This window comes from Canis aureus, chromosome 32 (assembly GCF_053574225.1).
Source record: "Canis aureus isolate CA01 chromosome 32, VMU_Caureus_v.1.0, whole genome shotgun sequence".
Classification (NCBI taxonomy): Eukaryota; Metazoa; Chordata; class Mammalia; order Carnivora; family Canidae; genus Canis; species Canis aureus.
In genome coordinates this window covers 17,185,548-17,203,539 of record NC_135642.1, presented here as the reverse complement: position 1 = coordinate 17,203,539, position 17,992 = coordinate 17,185,548, and positions in this window count along the sequence as shown.

The following is a 17,992-nucleotide window of genomic DNA, read 5'->3' as shown; positions in this document are numbered from 1 at the left end:
GGAGGTGGAGGGGAGGGGAGGTGGAGGGGAGGGGAGGGGAGGGGAGGGGAGGGGAGGGGAGGGGAGGGGAGGGGAGGAGAGGAGAGGAGAGGAGAGGAGAGGAGAGGAGAGGAGAGGAGAGGAGAGGAGAGGAGAGGAAAAAAAAAGAAAAAAGAAGAGGCACCAGAGCACACTCTTACACATAAGGAGCAAGATCATGGCTATCTGCAAGCCAGGAAGAGAGCCTTCACCAGAACCCAACAATGCCAACACATTGATCTTGGACTTACAGCCATCAGAACCATGGCAAAATAAATCTCTGTTGTTTAAGCTACCCAGCCCATGTGTTTTGTTATGGCAGTCCAAGCTTACTAATACAATGATGCAAACAAAGCTTGACTGCTGTCCACTCACACTCAACTATGGTGGATAGCACTGGATTCTAGTTTTCAAACTATTGTGCTGGCACTGGGGAATAAAATCTGACCTCAGAATGCTAATGCTTGTCAGCTATTCTATTACCCAGGAATGCTTCTTGCTACAAAAGCAAAAACACACAAAATTTCATTTTTCAAGTACCTCTAATCTGGCTATCTTTCTCATATAATAATATTCTACTTCTAGAATTCTAGAAGTAGACTCAACACTGATGTCATGGGCCAAGGTTCTTTAGTCCTACATTTTTAAAATGTTGAGTTTTTGTCCACAGCTTTTCAATTTGTGATAGCTAGATGACCTCTGCTCATCTTATTTGACTTCCTGGCAAAAAGAATGAAGAAGGAGCAAAAGGCCTGTCCCTCCAAAGACTTTGCTGAGGACTAGGTTTCTTTTACTGAATAAAAAGGACAATGTTCCCCTATAGCTCATTTGCCAAAACTAAGTCATGTTCTCTGCCCTCCCTTCGCATCCACTTACATCAGTCTGAGGAAATAGATCTATGAGTCATTTAGACAAATCCTGATTTATTAGCCAGGGTAAGAGCCTAACCTCTTCAAAATCACAGATGGAGCACTGTATGCTCCAGGAAAAACTAAGAGTTCTTTAGCAGGCAAAAAAATATAGGTTGAGAAGTGGTATATCTTCCTACCTACCTTCTCTGCTTTGTATTTAGAATAACCCAAGGGCTGATGAGCAAATATCTTATATTCCAGCAAAGTAGTTAAATTACCATGCATGAGTTTCACCTATTCAATTTCCTTTTATAAGTAAGGCCTCTCAAACAAATTTCTAATGGTAATTTGTTATGTATTAAAACAAAATGACATTTGAGCAGGGCAATAGTGTAGAGGACAGCTAGCTGAGAGTGATATGGGCTCCCAGAGTGAGCCGAGAGGGTTGGAGGCAGACAAGTACAGGATGGAGAATTAATAGAATCAATATAGGTGAATTCCAGAGAAACTTCTTCCCTAATTCCGGAAAGGGAATAGGCAGCTATTAAACCCTATCAATATTGACTTACAATCTCTACAGGAAGAAAAAGCAATAGTTACATTGTGCAAAGTACTTAGAACTAGCACTGTTCCAGCAGAGTCACACAGGGATTTTCAAAAAAGCAAAATATGGCTATTGCTATAGCTGCCCAGTGTATATATACTGCGAGACCAATATCATTTTGCCGATAGTGAATCTCTTTCAGACTCTAATAGTTACCTGCTATAACTTTATATGCGAAGTCAATGAATTTCAGGATTTGAATTGTGAGCTTTCAGAAACTTCATATGTAATATTTTTCATTACATTAAGTTGTATGCAGAGAGATATGGAGGTTTTTATAATGCTGGGTAAGTGCAGTCTTGCTTTTTGATGGAGTTTCAACAATAGAACTAGTTTATTACACCCTCGAGCTACATCCCTATCTGATATGGTACAGTAATGAGATTTTTAATACTTATTAACCTCATGAATTTTGCAAACTGATAAAATTGAAAGAAGGAACATCTACTGCATCACTGAGACTTTATTCAATGATTCTGTGTCTAATATGTTAAGGATATTAAGTTACCTCCTTTTTAAAGCTTAGAGAATAATTCTGAGCTATTCCTCAATTTTTTCTTTTTGACAAATCCCTCTGACCATAATGTATTATTCTTTGCGTCCAACTTGGATAAAAGTTTTAAAACAAAGCTTGGTTTAAATTCAAGCTAGAAACAGACCTCCATTTTCCCATGACTAACAAATTCTTACGTGGTGCCAAAATGATGTTTTGAAAGAAGTGTATTTTGAAAAAATAAATATAAATAAATAGATACAAGAAAAGTACTGGGAAATGAACAAAGGGTAGTGGAAGGGGAGGTGGGCCGGGGGATGGCGTGACTAGATTACAGGCATTGAGGGGAGCACTTGACGGGATGAGCACTGGGTATTATACTATATGTTGGCAAATTGAACTCCAATAAAAGAATATACAAAAAAATTAAATAAATAAAATATTAACTTGATTTCCCTCCTGGTATCCCAATAAAATTTTCAAAATTAAGAGTATAAGACTCAGATTCAATAATGCCACCATTTAAATACTTACCATGTAGCAAGCCCATGTCAGGTGATTACAAAACCAAATACTTATAAGCCCTAAGACATAGGTATTTTTTACTTCTAAGCCTGTTTGGGTATCTACAAAATGGACACTTTAATTTTACCAATATCATAGGACACCAGATAATAAGTGAAAGAGCTAACAATTTGTACCTTCTCTAAAGGACTGGCTTTCCCAAACTTACTAGTCAGTCACTTTATACTCAGGTTATGGAGAACGATTATTCACTCTGTCTACTTCTTCCTATAGATTTGGAAATGGAATTCTTAAGTTTCAGATTTGTGGTCAGAAAACAAACAAGTATAAGTAATGGGAATGAATTTTAATGAATCTTTTCCTGGGAGAACTAGGAAAGGATTCACAGAGTGTGCCACATTTCAACAAGCCTTAAAACTGAGTAAATGACTACTAGAGGGTATGAAATATTCTCTGTACTCTCTAGGTTAAGCCTGGCTATGAGAACTATCTACACTTTTTGTTCTAGCAAGTTTGAATTATGTAGAACACTGCCGTCCAATAGAACTTTCAAATAATAATTGGTAATGGAAATCTTATCTATGTAGTCAAATATGGTAGCCACTAGCTACACATGAATATTGAAAATGGGAAACATGACTACGGTGATTGATGACTTTTTAATTTCATTTGATTTTAATTACTTTACATGTAAATAGCTATTTTGGGCTAATGGCTCCCATTGTTGGGCAGCACAGGTCTAGACTTTTAAAAAATATGGCCTTGAATCTTTAGACTAAAGGTAGAATAGATGGACTTTGAGTTTGAGTAGAAAGTAGAGTAGAAAGTAATAAGTTTGGAGGGAAAGACCTCAGCAAGAAGATTCTATACACTCACTAAGTATTCATAATGGTTACCACTCTTGAAGGTAGTAATGGCTAGTGAAAAATATTTAACATTATTGAGAGTCCTTTAGAAATCTTGTGAATTCTCATCTGCTGCCAGACTGCTTGCCCTCTCCACTGCTTTCTTTATCACAATTCTGGTCCTTTCTGGTTGCAATAGATTGGTTTGTTCCTGACTTGTAAATTTGGGGTGTGACTCCTTTTCCAAAGACAATGGAATTGAGGGTCCTCACAGTGAGTGGAAAGAAAGTTGATAGCACCTGATGAAGTTGGCCCAGAAATCAGGTGGAAAGTATACATTCATTATTTTCCCACAAGGACTCAGTTAATGAGCACCACAGTTTTTCCGGCAGCTTGAAGCACCAGTCTCCCCAATCTGCTGGTTTTCTTGGGGCTTATTTTTCTGCAGCATTCTACTCCTCCCTTCATGGACTGACACTTGCTCAGTGTTCTATCATTTAGAGTACCTATCACACATTGAGCTAATGAAAAGCTATGAGTAGTGAAAAAAATATTTTTATAAAAAGCTGAAAGAGCGCAGCCTTCAGCCCAGTGCCTGATCCTAGAGACCTGGGATCGAGTCCCACGTCGGGCTTCCTGCATGGGGCCTGCTTCTCCCTCTGCCTGTGTCTGTCTGTCTGTCTGTCTCTCTCTCTCTCTCGCTCTTTCTCATGAATAAATAAATAAAATCTAAAAAAAAAAAAAAGCTGAAAGAAAGGAACCAGGATTCTCTACCCCAGCTTTGGCATAACTGCCTTGTACATAAGCACTCAAGGATGATTATTGGAGACTTGCCCTCTCTTACGCCATCCTTTGAGCAAACCTTCTACTACCAATTCCTCCTCTGTTACTAGATCAGCAACCTTTGGCTATAAAGGTGACTGCCCTTCCCAGCGGCTTTGTCAACTCCAATATCAATTTCCTAAAAACTTCCTGACCACTAATGATTCATTTTAAAGAAGGAGACAGGTTACTTTTGTTTTACATTCCCTTGTAGATTCAGCATGACTGCACAGGGTTAGAGATTAATGGGTGGAATATTCATTTCCTGTAGCAGATATTCATAAACATAAACTCTCATAGGATACATGGGGCTTTTCAGAGAGCTGTTTAGAATACTTTGTGGTAACTAGTTTACACTGAAGCTATGCTATTGAGGATAAATAAAATATTTGCAGCTCCATTGAAATCTACAATCTTTAGAGGGTGATACATAAACTTACAGTGGATTTTTTTTTAAAAAAATGAGTTTGGCTTAATTGTGAATAATGGCTTGGTTGCAATGTAATTTGGGGTAAGGGGGAAAGAGACTACAGTTTAGAACCAGACCTATAATGAAATATATTCGTACCCTTATTCTCTTCAAACATCAAAACAGGCAGTCAGGAAAAAAAATGCAGAAGCCCTGAGGGAGATAATGGGATTTCTCTTAATTTGATTTGCTGTGGAGAATACTGGCCTATTTAATACATCCATGTGGAGTTGCTGTTTATATTTTGGTTTCTAATTAGCATAGTCATTCTGAAGCCTCTAGCTGACTTCCCCTTCCATATAAATCTAATTTGGCCTTGAGGAGGGTTATTAGAGCAGCACAAGGAGCACAAACAAAGGGAAATGTCTGCCAAACAGCAGGCAGGCTTAATGCATCTGGGGCATGCGCTGAGGCCAGCAGCCAGGCTGGTCTGTGGTGCTATGGATAGCAGGAGGAATGGTGCCTGCACAAGCAATCCATCACCAGTGTCCCTCCTATCCTCCCCAAGCCCAGCCTGCCCCAGCCTGTGTTGCCTGACTGAGGCAATTTCATAATAAAAAAGGGATGATATTGAGGGACTGTGAGAGCTATAAAGAAAAGATTTAAAATTGATTTTGAAAGTTTCTAAACTAGGCCATAGAATGGATAGTCTGTTTTGAAGTAAATGCTTAGTCTCCCTCCTAAAACTCCTTGTAAACAGTGACATTTCAATTTTCCCTGGCTTTGGGGAGCTTGATTTTTTTTTTACAGCTCTACAACTCAGTCTTTGAGAAGCACCTTCTAGCAGTAATAATAAAGTATACTGAGTGAGAATATGGACAACATTGATAAAGAGGCACTAATCCTTATTCTGTGTGAAAAATAGTCTGAAGGGAGATTCTATCCCAAAGGGTAAGAAAGAAGAATGCTAAACATGACTAGCAGTAACCTATTTTTCATCAAGCAATTGGAGCTCAAGTGCATTTTGACTAAAATGTTGTTTGTGGGAAAGAGCAAGGGATGTAAACTCTTTGTAAAGGGCACTGAGGTACTAACTTACAATCTTGTGATAACTTTAAAGAAGAGAGATAACAAGGTTCTTTTGAGGAGATTTAGAGGGGTTACTAACATTGATCTGGTGGGTCCTTTACGGGATCTACATTTGTAGTTCACAATTTGTCTTAACGGATTTCTGCATCCTTTATAAAGTCGGTAGAAGCAGCTTTCAAGGGCTCAGTGAGCCCTGTTCATAAAAGTCTGTGGGAACACTGATGAGCATAACTTACTGCAAAACTTTCCCCTACTGTGAGGAGCAGAATGCTAATGATGTGAATCTGTTCTTTTCCAGAACAGTGAGAATTACAGCTCCCCCTAGAACACATTAAAAAGTCTCTAGGATTAAACTTTCTAAAATGCACTTCTGTCACATTCTGCATATTCTATTTAAATACATGTCTATCAACAATTTATTGTATACAGGCAGTGTTAAGAGTTGCAGATACTGGAGTTTCATACATTCATAAGAAGAAGGAGAAATCACATAGAAAAGTAGATACCAGATAACAAGTAGACAGATATTAGATATTTAAAAACTAAAAGATTTTTCACTCAAAGAAATTTTTTAGTGTAAAAAGGGTAGGAGGATGGTTTCTGAAAAAGAGATAAATGAAAGTATCTTTCTTAGATATTTTAATTTTTTAATTTTTTTCATTTTAAAAATATTCATTTATTTATTTATTTGAAGGGGGTGGAGGGAATGAAGGAAGGGGCAGAGGGAGAGGGAGAGAGAGAATCCTAAGCAGAATCCCTGCTCAGCATGGAGCTCAATATGGGTTACATCCCACAACCCTGAGATCATGACCTAAACTGAAATCAAGTGTCAGATGCTTAACTGGCCGAGCCACCCAGGCATCCCCTTGCTAGATATTTTAAATGGGGGTAGACATAGATTTCATGTGGAAGAAAAGAGGAACATACCTGAGACCCTTTGTCTAAAGCAACAGTGGTCATATGAACTAAGGAATTTGATCAGAATTTAAAAACCTCCTCTTATTTTGCTTATTCTTTCTACCCTACCCTGATCCAGAAACAGTTTGATTAAACTCACTGCCCATGAGATGAGGAAAGTTGCCTCATGGCTCTCGGCATCTGTTTCTTCATCTGTCAAAAATTGATTCGAATCAATCTCAAAAGGGGAAGGCCATCTTCTGGGGATTTTTCTTTTTCTATATGATCTCTGTTATGAGCTGCAATGTCTCAGGGGTCAGTCCTAGGCTCTCATCTGTGTGCTTCTCATACATTTCCTTAGAAGATCTTTTCTATAAGTTCAAATACCATCTACAGGCTGCATGCTAAGTTTTGAGATGCCTATAAATATGAAGAGAAATGTCAACCAGATGATTAAATAAATAGGTCTGGCTGCCAGAAGAGTTTTGGTGTTAGACAATATGTCTAAAGTAGAAGTCATGATCTGCTCTACAGCCTGAGGGTCAATACCCAGAAATCTACTCTATCTCCAGATTCCTGGGTTCAGTAAGAGATATCACTAGCCCCTGCTCCCTTGATAGTTTCTCCAAATGTCTTAAGCATTGACTTAAACATTGCTGATGGTCCCTGTCTCTCCATTCCCTTGCCCACCTTATCATCTTCTATCCTGATTACTATAGTGGGCTGCTCCAAACTTGTCATTTCTCAACTGTTCTCCACACAGAATAGTCTTTGTAGTATGTACATGTATCATTATTCCTTCATTTAAAGCTTTCAGAGGCAACCTGTTTTTCTTGGGGGATTTAGGCCCATTCCTAATTTGCCCTTTGTAACCCATCTGGTTCTGCCTACCCCTCCTTCTCCTTCACCATTTTCCCTAACCTCAGTGCTCTCACTTCACAGTGGCCTCCTTTCAACTCCTTCAACAAGTGGAGTTTCTTTCCTTACTGTACAATTGCCCGTGTAGGATCTTCTCAATCACCCCTTTTCATCATAAAACAAAGCAAGTGAAAGCTCGTCAGATGGCACAAGGTTCTATAGAAAGAAAAAAGATGGAGTGAGAGGCAGGGAATAACTGAGGGAAAGGAGGGTGTTGTAACTTTATACTGGATGATCAAGAAAGATCTTGCTAAAAAGGTCACAACTGACAGAGAGATGAAATGCATGAGTCAGCTGACCAGCTATCCTGGTAAGAACATTCCAGGCAGAGGGAACAGCAAGAATAAAGACTCTTAGTGGGCATCAAAGTTCAGCAAGGAGGCCAGAGTGGCAAAAGCACAGTGGGTGAGACAGAGGACAAAAGATGACAAGGTCAGAAAGGTGGCTTATTGACCACTCTAAGTGTTTCAGATTTTATTCCAGTCTGGGAAGTCAATGGAGTTTTTGGAAAGATGACTATGATGTGACTCATATTCTTAAAAAATGACTCTGGTTGTTGTGATAAGAATAGACTATAAGAAGACAAGCATGTAAGCAAGAGATCAGTTAGGAAGATATTGAAACAGACCAGGTGCTGAGATGATGGTGCTGGAATAACCATCAGGGTATTCAACAAGCAATGCAGGTAATGAAATCGTTGCATTAAAGGTACAATTTGAAGGGAGGGCTCACAGGCTTTACTGATGGACTGGATGAGGGCTGTGACCTTCCTACTCATTCTCCAGAAAAATATCTGCGTCAATTTCTCAAATGCCTTTCTGCTATCTTTCTGCCTTTCTATCTTTCTGACTATCCACCAAATAGCTCAGGTTTTTCCACTTATATATAACCCCAACTTATACTTATCTTTGTAGCACTTGTCACTCCTGTAATTAAATAGGAATTATTCTAATGTTAGACTTATTCCCCATGTTAGGTCATATATTTATAGGGAAGGCCAGTGTCTATCCTACTCTATTCTGAACACAGAGGCATCTCTGACTCTCATCAGATATTTTTGATCACATTTACTTGGCTACACTATATTGAAGCACACCTGGCCAAGTTATATATAAGTACATCTTTCATAATGACTTTGTTATACAGCTATTAAAACATAACTGAAGACTTTTAACTCTGATAAGAGTCATGAAAATTATAGAAGAGCTGCTTCCTTATTGGCAGCTCTCAGAGTGTGAATAATAGTGTAATGCATGATTTTGAGACAATCTGGAGTAATCAGACCTTTCAAACATTGAGCCAATATGTATATGCATCAAGCTGTATCCACATTCGTTATAACCCATTAGAATTCATTATATAAGCACTTAAAATTATGTATTCATATTATTAAGATACTAAAGGTTTCTAACATGAAGATTTCAGAGGATCAGTTAATTAAGCATCAGACCTTCTGGTTTAACCAAATAAATCCAACAGGAACTCTACATCATCTGCAGCCTATAGTGCTGAAATCTAGCTACTGCTATGACATATATAATGGCACTTTCATATAAGGTCACAAAAAATCTATTTTAGATGTTGTATTATTTTCCTAGGGCTGCTGCCACAAACTTAAAGCAAGAGGAACTAACTCTTGCCATTGTGGAGGCCAGAAGTCTGGTATGAAGGTGTTGGCAAGGCCATGCTCCATCCAAAGCCTATAAGGGAGGCTGCTTTCTTGCCTGGTCCAGCTTCTGGGAGTATCAGGAATTCCTTGACTTGTGCCAACATAACTCTTATCTCTGCCTTTGTCTTCGCATGGCTGTCTTCCTTCTGTGGTTGTGTCTAAACTTCCTTCTTCTTATCAGGGCACCAGTCATATTGGATTAAGGGCCCACCTTACTCTAGTATGACTCTCCTCTTAACTAATTATATCTGCAATGATTCTACTCCCAAATAAGATCACATCCATAGGTACATGGGGTTAGAAATTGAACATGTCTTTTGGAGGGACATAATTCAACCCATAACAGATGTGGCTAAAGTAGAGCTAGGGGGAGTTATTTCCAGCATAAAGAGAAATGGGCTAAGCTGATCTGAGGGTTAGCTAACTGTAGGTAGAAGTAGGTTACTTTAACAAGTAACAAATCTTGTTTCTTATTCCTCATTCTTTACAATCAGAGTGTTAGAAGAGATGACCTCTGTCCACTCAGATATTTCAGATCAGATGAGGATAAGACTTAATTAAATATTGAGACTGTTCAATCATAGAATCAATCATATGCTGAACCTTCCTGGTCCTGCCAGTACTTTCTTCAAGGTTTAACAAACCATTTTTATTCTTTAAATGCCATTCTAAGGGGTAAGACTTGATATTTGACTTTCACTTCCTAGTTGTATCACATCAGTGTCAGAGGTTCAAACTTGTACCAGGTTACAAATAATGTCTTCTACACTTAATAAATCATAGCCATAGCACAGCGAGTATTTCAAAACACTCTTTCAGAACTGTTCCACTCCTCAAAACTGGACTTTACCAATAGACTCTTCACACCACAAAACTTTAGTATTCTATTGTATGACTTGTAGTTTACTCTATCATTATGTTTTGTCAAATTGACCCTAGTTTAACTTAAGACCATAAATATCGATGTCTTTCAGTAACTCCTGCAATGTTCTACTAAGAAACAAATCAAATTGCCCTATCACAGTTTGAAGAGAAGATGTTGTACTGAGCCCCAAGAAAATAACAATCAGACAAAAGATAGCTTTAGAAAATGATCTTGGAAAATATCATTATTGGTCTAGACTATAGATGGACTTACATCCCTCTTTTTTTATAATAAGAAGGGCATGGTGAAAGTTAAAATCAAATAGACTAATATGATACCTGAAGATGGTCTGTAAAGGCAGTGTGATGTACTGGCTAATTCTTCTAGTACATTCTAATATGCCAGTCAATGTTCTCTTAGGTATTACTAACATGGGCTCTGCTCCTTTACTGGGTATTAATTTGAACCAAGATAATCCTGGAAAACTGCCATCATTTAAATTCATAATTTTTTATTATCTCTGGGTATTCTGATCTTTAATATCTGGAGAGTATATTATAATCTAAAAATACATGAACATAATACTCTCTATTGCTGTTCATGAAATACGTGTGAGTCAAAAAACTTCAGGATTGGAAGAATTAGGTGATTTGCACAAGGTTGATTAGCCTGAACAAAAGCTTGAGCCTGGGGTGCCTGGGTGGCTCAGTTGGTTAAGTGTCTGCCCTCAGGTCAGGTCATGATCCCAGGGTAGTAGGGTTGAACCCCCCCCCCCCCCCCCCCCCGCCATCAAGCTACCTGCTCAGCAGACAACCTGTTTCTCCTTCTCCCTGCAGCTCCCCCTGCCTGTGCTCTATGTCAAATGAATAAATAAAATCTTAAAAAAAAAAAAAAAAAAAAAAAAAAAACCTTGAGCCTTTAACTCTACATCCCAGGGTCTAAACACAAATAAATTAATATGTGTATATGTGTATGTCTATTTATATGTATGGACACATACACATATACATCCCCATTCAATTCTCAAAACTCTGTACCACTTTAAGGACTCTATGAAATTCCATAGAATGGATATAATGTGTTTTATTTAACTGTTGTCTTGTTGGTAGGCACTTGAGTTAATTCACTTTTTGTCCTACTTACAAAGCTATTATTAGTTACCCATTTATGTACATATACAGGTACTTCTTTAGAACTAATTCCTAGGAATAGAATTGCTGCTGAAATAGATTGTATATTTTTTATTTTGAAAGATAAGCAAAATTTACTAATATTATTTAGGATTACTAATGTTATTTAAGATTTCCATCTCTCTCATCAAAAGTGAAATTGGCCTACAGTTTTATTTTATGTGCTCATCTTGTCCTGTTAGGTAAAATGATTATGCTAGACCCATTAAATGAATTGAGAAGCTTTGCATTTTACTCTATGGTCCAGAACCATTTAAATAACAGGGAAAACCCTGTTCCTTGAAGTAACTTTAAAACTGGTTAGTGAAACCATGTAGGGCTCATGCTTTTTTTTTAGAGGTAGATCTTAAAAAAAAAAAAATAGAGGTAGATCTTTACCAATAATGTCAGTAGTTATTACAGATTCTAATTGGCAATGAGATTCAGGAGACAAAATAGCTTTAGTCTAATGATGTGTTTATTTAACTCTATTGAAGGATACACCTCAGGAAATGCAGCACTTGTACCTCATTCAGAGGACCAAGAGCTACCCAGGCTTATAGTTCCTTTTCCTCTCACACATTTGAGGTGTGTATGATTGCCCTGAATGAAAGCCAACGTATGGGGCACCTTAATGTATAAAAGTTACACCTTCTATTTCCAACAGTATTTTATGCCATTTCAGTCATATAGGACCAAGGCCTGGATGCAAGCTTACATTTCCACCAGTCCAGAGTAGTTGCCCAAATTGGGATATTCATGGTGCAAGCATAACCATGTAGTCCATATTGACCTTAACTTTATAGTTTCCAAAGAGAACTCAGCTGTCAGGCAGGCTTGGACCAGGTGTGATGCTAACCAATACTCACAGTAGTGGTCCTGGCAGGGACTTTTAATCTTTTCTCAAGTCAGTTTTAAAGAATTTTATATTATTCTTATGCATTCCATCCATATTTTCAAATTCATTGGTAAACAGTTGGTTTTGCCAGAGGAATGTGTCTTTACTGATATTTTCTTTCTTTGTTTTCTTTTTCTTTTTTCTTTTTCTTCTGACCATGGTCATAGACTTTCTGTTCATTGCAAAACCTGATTTGTGTAATATTTATGTTTTTTAATGTTTAAAAACAATATTACATGAACCAAAATTCATCTGTACTAATATTTTATAAGAAGCAGCTTTCATGGTTTTATTGATCATATATTTGTTTCCTCTATCTCTTCAACCTCAGAAATGTCTTTTGTCTTTAGCATTTCTCACATTTACTTTCTTTGGGTTAATTTTTTCCCTAGATGGAGTTAAATGTTTGATTTATTTTCTATCTGTTTTGTTTTCTTATAAAAAAAATTATGATTTTATACAATTTTCTTCTTAGTACTGCTTCAACTGCATCCTTAAAAGCATGTTTTTTATTTTGTTAATTTCTGAATGGTCTTAAGAAAAAAGCAAATTAGACTAACTGGAAGGGCAATTGATTTCCAGGATTGTTTTTTGCTACTTTGTTAACTACTAATTTACTGCAATGGACATAGAATGTGATGCTGTAATTTCTCCTTTTGGGAGGTTTTAGGGGGATTGTTGACTTTCCTTAGTCAAATATGCCAAGGTAGTTAGTTGCTCATATCATTTATATTCTTATTTTTGGTCTACTTTGACCTTCTATTTTCCAAGAGAAATACGTTAATATTACAGTATGATTGGTTTTGTCAATTTTTCATTTCTAAAAGTTTTGGCTTTGTTTATTTTGGCATGTTCCCCATACACATTTTTGACAAGTTGGTAAGATATATTTCTCATCATATCAAATTTACCTCTCAGCCTCCTTTAATATTTATATCCTTGTGATAGTATTAATATTGAATGAAATAAAATATTTACTTAGTTTTTATTTGTTTGATACATTTTTTTTGCATCCTTTTACTTTGATTTCTGTCATTTTATTTAAAGGGCCCTACTTAAATTATTTTTTCTTCCTTAGATTTAAATCTATTATTTTAGGAATCCTTTTGTAATGATTGTATTAACCTTTACAACCATATTATCCACAAATACTTAAAAAATAAGTTTTTTTTTTTTTCCTCCCTCAGTACTGTTCCTGGAAATTGAGAGATAAAAATGTACTTATAGATCCTTCAGAATCGAGATGCATGCAGGTAAACTAAGTCATATTTCTGAAATGACCTACATCGTCTTCATACTTAAATAATTTGAATATAAAATTATAGACTTAATCACTTTCTCTTGGCAAATTCCTTAGAATTCCATTTTTTAGTGTCTTTTGATTGCCTCCAAGGTAATAATCAATAAATGTCAGCCTGCATCCTCTAGAAAGCAGAGCCAGTCAGAGATTAATCTTTAACAGATGACATCTTATGGAAGGTGAAAGGCCAGGGCAATAAAAAATGAGGAAAAGAAGAGAAATGAGGTAAGCAAAGACTCAGCCTGATAGGTTACTGTGCAGGCCACCACCTTACACAGGGTGCCATGGAGAATTACCAGCTGTCTTAACAGACATGATCCAAATTTCTCTGAAAAGTATGTGTGGAGAAAATGTATTTTTGAAGCCTTTTCACAAGGTTCTATTTACTCAGTTCTCTGCTTCCTCGAGGTATAGATCTATCCTATAAGGGAGCTAGCCCTGTCACTCTTCCAGGCATCACCCTGCCCCTATGCAGCCTTTGAGGAGGTAAATTCTCAGGTTCCATGGTGTGGCATTTGGAGACATTTCTGCCTCCAAATCCAGAAACATAGGAAAGGCAAAGAGAAAAAGGTGGCTGGCTCTATAATATCCCAATTTTTCTTAATTTACATCCAAAATAAACTGTGTCCCTTCTTTGCTGGAACATCTCCAGATTCACCGTATGATATTTTTAAAGAGACTAAATTGTACAACTTGATAAGAAGTCTAATTTCATTGAACAGATCCCAAAGTCACTATTTTAGATCCCAGGGTTAGTATTTTTATGATTACCAATTTTGTTTACTCACATTCAGCCTAGAGTAAGCACAACCTCAGGAGTATTTATTATGGCTTTGAAGTAGTCTCCATTCTGTATTCATGGTAATAGTTTTAAGGTTCTAAGTTACCAAAAGACATGTGGCCATACTGAATTCCATAACATAGGTACAGAAAATTTAAAAACTTGTCAAAGAAATATTTGTGCTTTTGATCCTAGAGTACCTATGACTTTTCCTGAGTTTCCCAGAAGCAGACCCCTAGAGAAGAATTATGTGCACAGTAAGAAAGTAGGGAAGCAGGTTAGGGTATAAGGAAGAAGCCAAGTCAGGGAACACAGATGACTGCAGAGACTATAAAAGCCTAAATCTCTTGCTTCAAGTTAGAATAAACACTAAGGAACAACTGATGAAGTAGAGCCCTTGAGGGAAATGACAGAGTAAACCCCCAGGTCTTTCTGACGTCCTATGTCCTCATTCTGAGCACTAGCAGATGGCAATTCTCTGAATGAGAGCTACAGGTACAGGCTGCAAGAAACAAGAGCATAAAGCCAGGGGAGGGACTCACAGAAACTGCACAGGTAATCCAAAGGGACATGCATGGAGCTCTTCTAGTTTCCACTACAGACAGCTTCCTTGCTTTGGAAGGTTACAAGATATTTACCTCTTAAAATGTACATGTACATCCTGCTAAGCTAAATCCACTTAGCAGGATTCCAGACTTATCCCAGAGCGTAAAAGTGGACCTGGAATATTTAGAGATTATAGTCTGGGCAATGGACATTGATCAACATCTCTAGCTGGTGATATTCAATCAACAGACCTAGGAAATAAATATTTTTTAAGACACAAAAATCTTATTTCCAATTCAAGTACTTGTGAGACATACCGCAAGCTCCAAAATAGCAAAGTCCATCTAGTCCTAGATTCCCATATTAAAGTCCACCTCATTCTCTCCATGAATCTGCTTTCCCACTGCCTCTTTTTGAAGCCCTCAAATAAAAAAGGACGAATTAACCAACTCTCTCCTCACAAGCCAATAAAACTTGTGTCCCAAAGATCTGGGTTCTCATATAGTTAAAGGTTTTCCATACCTCAGAGTTGATCCACCCTCACAAAGGTGACTGATATAAATCTAGCCTGGTCTCATCATCCTGAGGTGAAATTCACAGATGGACTAGGACCTCCAAAGATGATGAACTCTGCTTGGCCAATATTCAAGACTTATGGCTGGGCTTAAATGTACAACAGTCACAAAATCTGGGTCAAGGATAAAAGCTAATTCAACCATTCATAGCTATAACCCCTAGATTTTCCTCAGGATAGAGTTTAATGCTAAGAGAGCCATGTGTTACCTCTGTGTATATTCACTACCATACAATTTCATCCAATAAAGGCTGGCTTTGGGACAAAAGGATCTCAACCTATCCTGTAGTTATATTTGGTACAAAGCTGGATTTTCTTACTACCTCAGTACTGGTTGAAACCTTGAGACTATCACAGATGGGCCACAGAGGTGTAAAGAAGCTTTGAAAGTTGAAGCAGAAAAGAGTTTTATATGTAAAAGTATTTGAAAGTGAGTGACATGAGAAATATATCAGTTCCATTCCAAAGAAATGAGAAGTAATCTATTACCCTTAGCCAGGTAAAGGGGAACTATCCATAGCGGAAGAAAAATTATTCCACAGTCCCACCAACTTCCCTGGGATCAGCAGACTCACTCTGAATGAGCTGGTACCTTGTAAAAGATCATGATACTAAAGACATCTGGAGTCCCAGCCCTTTAAGTTGGGTAGAAAAGTTATGTGTGAACTTAATATCAGCTTCCCAGGGAATTCAACCTTCAACAAAGATTAGTAGGGAGCACAACTATTAGTAAGTGCTCTTTGGATCAATACCTGCAAAGAACAAAACAAAAACCCAGTTGTGGCAGAGGTGGAAATCAACCAATGATCATATCACAAGAACAGAAAGTCTCAGCTGAAACTGTATGGCTTTCTAAATTTGGCATATTTCAAAACTTCCCTGAATTGGAAAGAGATTCAAGTCTTTATACCTCCACATCATTCAGCCATTGGATATAGTCCGTGCCAGGAAGAGGGGATGACCTTCAGGAAGTTATCTTCAGCTGAAGTAATCTTGATGGGGGCTGACAGCAGAGGACTACTACACAACATTCCCAGCAGCTAAGTAATACATCTTTCGTTCCTGTAGGGAATATGGATGGTACACCATAGTATCTACTACCTAAATCTTACTAGCTGGTACCATGACCATAGCTTGTCTCCAAGACAAATAGCTTCTGTCTATGGGAATAACTTAAATGATGTAAACAAGCCAGATTAATCAACTTCATGGAAAGATCAGCTTTTTATGGTTGATTTGGGTGACATCCCCCATTCTACACCATGCTTAGCCCTTTCAGCCTGAGTCCCAACTTGTCAAATCCTTCCCTTAAATAAGTAAATGTAAATTGTCTTTATAACCAGACAGAAAAGTTGTAGTGCTCATCTAGCTCATGTTTGCTCCAACTTTCTTCCTGCTACCTCTTATTTCCTGTTCCTTCCTTTCCTCAAATTCGCCTCTAGGACCTTCTCCGTGTGTAAAAAAGAAAATTCAGTAAACCTAGAAAACTGATAGGGAGTAAACATAATTCTCAAAGTAGTCTAGTATATCATTCAATAACAGGATTGTTATTTCAACCTACTATCTAATAAAGTTTCAACCGTGAGAAGTTAGCAGAATCAGGTAGACTGGAAGAATGCTAAACTCTATTTAATTTTATTAGTGGGGTAACAATTGATGAAACTTATAGAATTAATGAGAGAGATCCTCAGCACCTTCCTCCAAGCTTGATGCCATCATTAGATTCACATGTATACAGCTTGCCCTCATGTCCCCCTGGGCTCATGGTAAACTGTAGTAATTATTTGCGGACATCCTAAGAGAATGATTTCCAGAATCTGGCTGAATCATCAGATATGGCACAGTCCAGAGCAACATCTGATGGAAGAGCAGAATAAATACTGATCTTTTCTAATTTCAATCAGGTGTTCTTAAGGCATCGCAAGAACAGAAACCTCCATGGACAGAAGAGCAGAAGCCCAAAGAATTCAAAACTTTTAGGGCTTTTTATACAAGCTATAAAAGTGGGCCTTATAGCAATGTCTTGGTTGCCATGAATTACAAAATTCCTATTTTTCTCTATCTAGCATTTGGAAGCATAATTACCAGGTTTTAAACTGTTCTCTCACTATGAGGAAAAGGGAGTTAGTTCAAACTCTCATGAGATGGAAGGTGTAATCCTAGCATAACAAGAGTGATAAGAGCCAGAGAAGGAAGGAAAGCATAAAAAAAGCAGAGATATTACCAAACTCACAGCAATTCCAAAATAAAGTATAGCCAGTTGTTGGATCCCATGATAATTCTCCCAGACAGAACACATGAATCAAACTACCCTACCTCAGAATGAGATTATGTTTGAGAAACTCAAAACAAACAAACAAAAAAAGGCAATTGATAAATACCACCCTTTCCCTTCCTCCAGTGAAGTGGGTCCCATGGTATGATAACTATACCATCATTCCATGTTGCTCCCTAGCCATTCTAGAAAGGCACTGTAGAAGACATATTTCACACCCTACCAGCATTGTGCTGCCATGGAGTCCAGAAATAAGTGTGAGGAGTCATATAGTCTCTATGGATCTGGTTGAACTGGATCTAGATGCTTAAACCACTGTAGCTCTCACTAAGGAGGTATGATGGAAACTGTGCCAAATCCTGGTCCCATTATGAGATAGCTGGTGGCATCAGGAAATGAAAGAACAGGGGCACCTGGGGGCTTAGTTGGTTAAGCATCTGCCTT